This window comes from Panicum hallii, chromosome 4, assembly GCF_002211085.1.
Source record: "Panicum hallii strain FIL2 chromosome 4, PHallii_v3.1, whole genome shotgun sequence".
Taxonomy (NCBI): Eukaryota; Viridiplantae; Streptophyta; class Magnoliopsida; order Poales; family Poaceae; genus Panicum; species Panicum hallii.
The window spans coordinates 17,428,132-17,437,696 of NC_038045.1; positions in this window are offsets into that span (position 1 = coordinate 17,428,132).

Consider the following 9,565-nt stretch of genomic DNA (forward strand, 5'->3'; position numbering starts at 1 on the left):
TAAAGTATGGCAAATGTGTATTTATGTATGCAATATTATGGAAGAAGTGATGTTTATGTAATTAATACTAACTAAAGGTCCTTTTATGCAAAATGGGTGGACATAGGGAGAGAAGTTTAAAAGTAAGAGGGTTATTTTGCAAAAGGGGGAAACTGTGGTTAACTTTGCAAAATATGTGAAATTACCCTTGGGTATATATGTAAAAGTATTTTTAACCATAGGATTTACATAAAAAGTGAAATTATTACTAAGTCTATTTTATTTCCAAAACTATTGCTCAAATGCAGATGAACCTTAAAGAGAAGTTGTAGAGTTTGAAAAACCATGCACTTTTGCTTTTTGTACCATCTTCATTTGAGCACTGGTTTAAAAGTTGCAAGCTCTTTTCAGTAAGGTCCCTGCTTTTCTCTGATTTTGCAAATTAGTCCTCAGCTGCATTCCTCCCCCTTTCTTCCTCCTGGCGCCTCTGCTCCACTGTTCTGCTTCTGAGCTCTCTGCCGCCGGCGCAGTACTTTGAATTCCGGCCGCCGCCGGCCACCTCCCGTGCCCCCCTTGCCACGCGTTGCCGCCCCATCCTCTCACCGCTCTAGCTTTCCCCTGTTGGCGCCCAGCCCGCGCGCCACGGCACCTGTGCAGAGCCGCACGCCGGAGTCACTGCCGCCCGCCGGCACCTCTGTCGCCGCCGGGTTTTCTGTGGTTCCTCTCCCCCGTAGCACCCGTAATTAAGTCCTGCTCGTCGTGCCTATCCTTCTCCCCTGCTCTGCCTATAAAAGGATGCCCAGGTCTCTTCGCGCGCGCACGGAAACCGCCGCCTCCTCCATTACCGCCGCCGGGACCTCGGGCCATCGTGGAGCCTTCCCCTCCGCTCTCCCCCTTCCCAAACCAGTAGCGCCACTAGCTTTCCCGTGCCCTACCGCACCTCCCCAGCCAGTTCTTCCCCTCCTCCACACACCGGGACCACCCCGCCGCCGTGCACCTCCGGCCGCCGGTCCGGCCCTCCGTGGGCAGCCCGATTCCGGCCACCCCGAGCCTTCCCAAGACCACCCACAGGTAGCCCAAGACCTCCTCGTGCTCCCCCTCCCTTTTCACCTTGCCGCCGGCGACTTTCCCGGCCGGAATTTGGCCGGACATGTGCTCCCCCACCGCCGGCCATGGCCCTGGACCTGATTGCCCTCTGTGTTTTCTTTCCAGGGGGTTAGTTGTAAAATGCAGGGACTAGTTTCTAAAGGATGCTTGTTATTTCATGTGAGAGCTTTTCCTGTCTTGTAAAATTCGTAGTAATTCATAGAAAAATCCAAAAATAGCAAAACCAGTTTTGTTAGAAAATAGATTTCAAACTCTATGACTTTTGTTAATAGAGCTTAGTTTGAAACAAAATATTTCTATCTGTATTTTAAATCTAAGTTTAAGGGGTAATGAACACTTAACCTTGTCATTCCATGTTTGGTTACTTATGAAATTTGGCATGAATGTTCTATGAACTCTAAATAACTTTGTGCAAGTTACAAACTTAACTTTGATTTAAACTTAACCTCTTTTATTTTGAAACTTTCAAATTTGAAATAAACCCAATATATAACCTTTCTCAAATTGGAATCTTTTATCATTCACTAATGTGATATTTTATAATGTCTAATATACAATCAAATTTCTATAATCTTTTATTTAAAAGTTTTGAATTCAAATTTTGGTTCATTTCAAATTTAATTTAAATATTTTAGTTCGTATTACAATAAACTCTACCATATCTTTATAAATTGTGTTTTAAATCTAAAACCTCTTTATTTTATGCATGTTTGTGTGTTAATTGGATAAGTTATAATATTTGCAATGTGAATTTTTTTTTAAATTTAAATTTCACCTTATTGCACCTCATATAGAATCAATGACACTCGACGACGGGGACTACGAACTGGTCTTAGGGCAAGACCAAGACTTTCCAGAAGATCCAGCACAAGTCGTCGAAGGATTAACTGAAGCCCCGAACCCAAGTTCGGAAGCCTCTAACACTCCTGCCCCCAACCCCACTCAAGAAGGCAAGCCCCGGACATATCCCATTACTTTATTTACACTGCAAACTATGCTTATCTATATTATATCTTGCATTAAGTCTAGGAGTTGAAGTGAAACCCTAGATGCATGAATCCTAGGAATCCAATGTAATGCTCCCGAGTCCTTATCGAATAGATGCTCCGCTAATAGGACCGGTAGAAGTCGAGTGATTTCCTGTCACTCGCGCGATATAGGAGTTGCATGTTTACATTTCTGCAACCACTATAAGGATGACGGACAGGGTCATGTGCTATATCATGACCTGGAAGTTTACCCTGTCTGTTTTGATAAAAGCTTTAAGGTCGAAATGTGTGGTAGTGGTGGCTAAGTTTTTGAAAGTACTAGCCACATGCCGCGAAATATGGTAAGCGGTAAGCCTAGTAACCAATCGGCCCGGCAAGTGGACATACCTCCCACCACTCGATTTTATGTTATGTTCACACGCACCGACGTGCGGGAGTACGTTCTGCAAGGCAGACAAGAATACGGGTTTTGTAGTCGCGCTACAGACGTATGTCCTGTACACATTGGGTGTGCGTACGGTCCTGCAGTCGCTTGTGGTGGACCTGATCCACGACCCGGAATGAAAGGCAAACGGTTGCTTGGAACACCCTGTCGGTACTCCGAGCGTGTGAGTTAGGTTTACCTTGCAAGGTTAATTTCGATTCGAATCGTCCGCCTCTCACGATGCTTGAGACTGCTTATCCCTTCTGCCACATTGAGTAAGAAGTGAAACTAATGATGGATAATCTTGATGGATGATAATCACTACCTTGCTTGCTTAGTGTAGGTGCTAATCTAGAATAATTACTCAACTAGAAGATGAAAGCTAAAACTTGAAAGTAGTTCATACTCTTTGTTGCTTTTCAGCTGAAAATAAACCCAGAGCCTTTACAAAGCCTTCATGAGTCTAGTTATGGGCTAAAGTATACCCAACCCCGGGTAAGCCTTGCTGGGTATTAGAATACTCAGCCCTGCCAATGTCTATTTCAGGTATAACCTTCGAGAACCCCACGGACAACCTTGTGTGGCCAACGTCCGTTCCGTTTGGCTGGTCCGTGGAGTGGGACCCATCCCCGGCCGGCACTGACCCTCCGCAGTAACACCAAGCCCTGGGCTAAGCTTGGTGTTCGTCTTCGCGATGAATGTAGTCGTGTACAACTTTTTCTTCCGTTGTGAGTTGGACAAGCTGTAATGCTTGTCGGTTTGAACATGAGTTGTATAAATTTACTTACCTTTGAACTCGGTTTGTAATAATGTATGTATGGTTGTAAATTAAAAAGTTGATGAGCTATTCTGTGATGTGAACTTGCCTTCGTGCGAGATAAACCTGCTTCGATCCTGCTGAACCGTGGTTGTATCGGGCGGAGACCCGACAGACCAAAGGATTGTTCCGTTTGAAGTGCGTTAAGCGGATTGCAGGTGTGCGGCGATCATTAGCGCACTTGAGCCGGAATAATTCGAGCGGTTCTGCCACAGCTGGTATCAGAGCTGTAGGTTTATCTTTACATCTAGAAAAGTTCTTAAAAAGTATTTTCTGGATAAAAGTTGCCAACAAAATGAGTTTACAAAATACGTTGGATCCGTTAAGGTTGGTGATTAGAACGTAAAGCCCTAGGGGTTTATATGGGAAGAATATCAGGTGGCAATAAGAGTATATATACATGTAAATCTGACTTGCAGCACTACTTTTTGTCAAAACTTAAATTCCTGTACAATTCAATTTTACTTTCTGTAGTGACATCTACGAACGGAGGTAAGAAGGTAAGGATCCTCAGCCAACTGAGGGAGCTTGGCCTTCCCGTCGGTGAAACGAACCGAACGCTGTTTCTCAAGCAGTGGCCTACTTGAGATGCTGCCAATATACCAACTTAGGTTGATTATATTGGGAGTATATGGTTCGGCGCAGGGTATGGCGATCGCTGTTCATACCCCCGCATTTTGCGGTACCCCCGTGAATACGTTGTTTCTATAACGTATGTTAACGTTGTCTGTACGGCGGTAATTGTACAGATGCTGTTTCTATAGTGAACAGTAATGTTTGGGGACGCTTTCATGTTGTGCTGCCATGAAAGGTTCATGAGATATACATATATCTGTGTGTTTTTCTGCAGGTACACTAACCACGTTTACGCTATTAGGACGTGTAGGGTTATTCGACTAGTTATATATAGTGAGAGACGTATGGTTATGCCACCGAAAATTAACTACATAAGTCCGAATGTATTCGGCAGTTGTTTTGGGTTGTGAGGACGAGTAGTGCGTGCATGCATCATTTGCTAATAAAAGAATTTCATAAATGATGGACATATTGTTTGTATTTGGAATGGGTTAATAAAGAGCTAAGGACAGCTTTAAGTTGGGTATCTTATATGGGATCTTAGTTTTCCATCTGATTTCCAGCCTTTGCTGTTAACAGAATTGGTTATCTTGACCTGTTTATCTTGTACTCTCCTAACAAGATAACAAGTTTTACCATTTGCATCCTGGTCGCAGATGGCAGCACCTTCCAATGTTTTCTGGGATCCGGAAGGGCATCTCCACACCAATGCCCTTCATTGGGAGGGTTTTCCCCATTTGTTATGGGAATCTTTGCAGGTCTTCCATTATATAGAACCCCCTCAGTATGACGCTGTTGAACATTTGGAAGACGGAATCCATAGGGCCCATGTCAGGATGGTTATACCTCAGCATCCATTTCATTCACAATGGCAGCCTATTGAGATCAGCATGATGGGCTACAGAATTGTGGACACTATTGAAGCAGCGGCCTTAGAAGCCATTTATGCCTTTTGCAGTCAACACCCCGAGGAAGTTGTAGGACAACCTATTGGTTTGTTTGCTACAACAGATCCTGGTGAAGCAGAGCAGGACCTTGGGACAATTCCTGAAAGTCATAGACTGGAAGGTCCACCAGAAGAAGTAGTACAAGGGATGAGGCGTTTCACGAGCGTGCAGTACCACTATCACATGCTGCTACGCCGTGAGATAGGCCATCTGATTACTGCTGCGTGAAGTCTCCATGGGGAAGCTGCCAGATACTTTACCCAGGCAGATCAACTTCGAGCAGTGGTAATTGAGAAGAATGGAATAATTGCTACTCAAAACGAGACCATCCACCATAGGGAGGATCAGATTAATGAGAGTGATCATATAATCACTCAGCGGAATACGGTTATCGAATTTCTACAGACACAAGTTCAAGATCTGATTCTTGCGGTGGATGACGCTCAAGCCCAGATCGAGGAGTTGCAGCAGCCTCCGATTCCTCCAGTTGCACCGGTAGCACCTGAAGCTGAAGAGGAAGATCCCGAGGAGATTGAAGGGGTCTCCGAACTTGATTCTGAGCATGGGGATCCTGTCGTTAGTCCTCATCATTCCTCTTCTGGAAGCCAGTCATCAGTGGGTAATTTTGATGACTTTTAGTCATAGTTGACAGGGTGGTGGTTTAGATGTAATAAATGTATAAGATGTAACATAAGTAGTGTGTAGAATATCTAGATATAAAGCCACTTGTTGTATATGTGGCATGTACTTTTGGGTAAAAGTTTGTAACCATTTGAGTGTGTTGATGTAAGATAGTAGTATCTTTATAGTAATCCAAATCCTGAGTTTTGGTTATCCTGTTCAACATCTGGGTACCTGTTATAAGTAGATTGAATGGAGCATATGCATTACAATTCAGCTTGATAAAATGAATATTATCTGAAATTGGAGTAAGATTATGGTTGATAATGGATGTCTCCTTTATTTCAGATGGTTGGAGCTACTCGAGGAACCCCGGAAGGATTCCGGGCAGGACAACCTGGTAGTTCCCAGCAACCACCACCGCCACCTCCGAACTTGGCCAAGGTTATGGCCCGGCAAACCGAGCTTCTAAATCAACTTGTGCAAGCTCAGATGGGCCATTTCCAGCAGCAACCTCGAGGCCGAGGTGAACCTTTGTCGGCCAACTATCAAGACTTCCTCAGCACCCAACCTCCTTTATTCCATAAGGCCGAGGAGCCTTTAGATGCGGATGCCTGGTTGCGGACTATTGAATCTAAGTTTGCCTTACTACCAGCTCCATGTTCGGAGGAGAACAAGGTGCTCTTCGCCGCCCAGCAACTTCGAGGCCATGCACGTCTTTGGTGGGATCAGTTTCATGCAATGCAACCCGCCGAACACGTGGTCATTTGGGATGAATTTCGGACTGCTTTCCGGGCACATCATATACCAGCAGGACTCATTGAGCGAAAGCTCAATGAATTTTTAAATCTGACCCAAGGTACCCGCACGGTTACACAATATGCACAGGTTTTCAATCACCTGTGCCAGTATGCGGGATCACATGCGGACACGGATGCCCGTAAATGTGATCGTTTCCGTCGAGGCCTAAACACCAAGCTCAAAGAATGGCTGAATCTGGTGAAGGCAGAAAATTTCAATGAGTTGGTCAACATGGCCATAACTCAAGAAGACTGCATTGCCGCCCATAGAGCGGAAAAGAAATGAAAGGCACCTACAGGACCTGCAACTCCACAGTCGCCACGGTATCGGTTGGTTCCAAGCAGCGTTCCTCGAGCTCCGCCTCGAGGCAATTTACCTGGCAGATGGGTAGCCCGACCTCCCCAACAAGTACAATTCAACCGACCACCCCTGCCACAAAATCAGCAACAACCCCAACAAGGTCCACGGCCGAGCTTTCCGCCAGCTGCTCCAGGAAACAACAATTATCATTGTTTCAATTGCGGAAGCCCGTCCCACTTCATTAAGGATTGCCCTCAACCTAGGAAATCATTCCAACGGCAAACATCTAATCCAAACGACAAGGGCAAGGGCAAGAGGCAAGTGGTGCAAGTCTGTCAAGGGAGGGTAAATTTCACCACACTCTCCGAACTTCCTGAGGGGACACCAATAATGACGAGTACATTTTCTATTAACCATCATCCCGTTATTGTTCTTTTTGATTCCGGTGCTACCCATAGTTTTATCAGTAAAGAATGTGGAAGTAAAGTTGGTTTGGATATGCATCCTACTAAAGAAGATTATGGGATAATCACTCCTGGTGGGAAAACTTTATCAAACCAAATTTGTATGAAAGTGCCACTTCTCTTGGGTAGTCAAGTGATAAAAACTGACTTACTTCTGTTAGACCTGAAGGGAATGGATGTTCTTTTGGGAATGAACTGGATGGCGCAGCACCATGTGTCCTTAGATATCTCTTCTCGCACTATGGAAATAGGTTCACCGGAGAATGAACCTACTATTCTTTATCTTCCACAACCAAAACCCTTCAACTCTTGTACCTATGCTGCATCTAAGGTCAAACTTGAAGATATTCCAGTCGTCTGTGAATATCCAGATGTTTTTCCAGATGACTTACCTGGAATGCCTCCAGACAGAAATATCGAGTTCATTATAGAACTCCAACCTGGTACAGCCCCTATTTCTAAGAGACCTTACCGTATGCCTCCTAATGAGTTGGCTGAATTAAAAATTCAACTCCAAGATCTCTTAGACAAAGGCTTCATTCGTCCAAGTGCATCACCATGGGGTTGTCCGGCCTTATTTGTGAAAAAGAAAGACAATAGCTTAAGGCTGTGTGTCGATTACCGTCCTCTCAATGCGGTGACTATCAAAAATTAGTATCCTCTACCCCGCATTGATATTCTCTTTGATCAACTAGCCGGAGCTAAGGTGTTTTCTAAAATAGATCTTCGTTCCGGCTACCATCAAATTAAGATTCGGCCCAGCGATATTCTCAAAACAGCTTTCTCTACCAGATATGGCCTATATGAGTATCTGGTTATGTCATTTGGTCTCACCAATGCCCCAGCATATTTCATGTACCTTATGAACTCTGTCTTCATGCAAGAACTCGACAAATTTGTCGTAGTTTTTATCGATGACATTTTGATCTACTCTAAAAACTCAGAAGATCATACCAAACATCTTCATGTCATCCTTCAACGATTAAAAGACCACCACCTGTACGCCAAATTCTCTAAATGTGAATTTTGGCTTGATACGGTCAAATTTCTGGGCCATACCATCTCTAGTGACGGAATATCCGTCGATCCCAGTAAAGTACAAGAAGTGATGGATTGGAAACCCCCAACCTCCGTCCATCAAATTCGCAGTTTTCTCGGTCTAGCTGGCTATTATCGTCGTTTCATTCCTGATTTTTCTAGAATAGCCAAACCTATGACCGAACTACTAAAGAAAGGTGTGAAATTTTCCTGGGATCAAAAATGCGAGGATGCATTTCATCTTCTTAGAAATCATCTTACGACTGCTCTAGTCTTAGCTCAACCAGATGTTTCAAAACCTTTTGACATCTACTGTGATGCATCAGGAACTGGACTTGGTTGTGTGCTTATGCAAAACAACCGAGTAATTGCATATGCATCACGAGCACTTAGGGTTCATGAACAAAACTACCCTACTCATGATCTTGAACTTGCAGCCGTTGTTCATGCCCTGAAGATCTGGAGACACCATCTGATGGGTACGAAATGTCATATTTATACCGATCATAAAAGCCTCAAGTATATCTTTACCCAGGCAGATTTGAATATGAGGCAAAGACGCTGGCTAGAACTAATCAAAGATTATGATTTAGAGGTACACTATCATCCCGGCAAGGCTAACGTTGTTGCCGACGCCCTCAGTCGCAAGGCACATTGTTCCTGCTTGTCCGTTGAAGCGTTCAACGAGACTCTCTGTTGGGAAATGAGAAAGCTCAATCTAGAGATCGTTTCCCAAGGTGACTTAAACCATCTTTCGGTTGAAGCCACACTCAGAGATAATATTGTTCTAGCGCAACAGCGTAATAAAGGGGTCAGAATCATTAAACAAAAGATAACCCAAGGTGAAAGGAAGTATAAATGCTTCCAAGTAGATCCTGAAGGAGTATTATGGTTCAATGAGCGTATTGTTGTACCGAAGGACCATAAACTCCGAAAACAAATAATGGATGAGGCCCATCTATCTAAATTCTCTATCCACCCTGGCAGTACAAAAATGTATCAGGATCTGAAATAGAACTTTTGGTGGACCCGTATGAGGCGAGAAATTGCCAAATATGTGTTGGAATGTGATATCTGCCAAAGAGTTAAAGCCAGTCACCTCAAGACTGCTGGTATCCTTCAACCTCTACCCATTCCTTTGTGGAAGTGGGAGGATATCAGTATGGACTTTATTGTTGGTTTGCCCAACACTTCCCGGAGGCATGACTCTATTTGGGTAATCGTTGATCGCTTAACTAAAACTGCACATTTTCTTCCCGTGCATACCACATACAATGCCAAAAGGTATGCTGAGATTTATCTGGATCAAATTATTCGTCTTCATGGAGTACCTAAAACGATCATTTCTGATCGTGGAGCACAATTTGTTGCTAGGTTCTGGGAGCAGCTTCATGATGCTCTTGGGACTAAATTAATTCGAAGCTCTGCCTATCATCCTCAGACGGATGGGCAAACTGAACGAATAAACCAGATTCTGGAAGATATGCTCAGAGCTTGTGTAC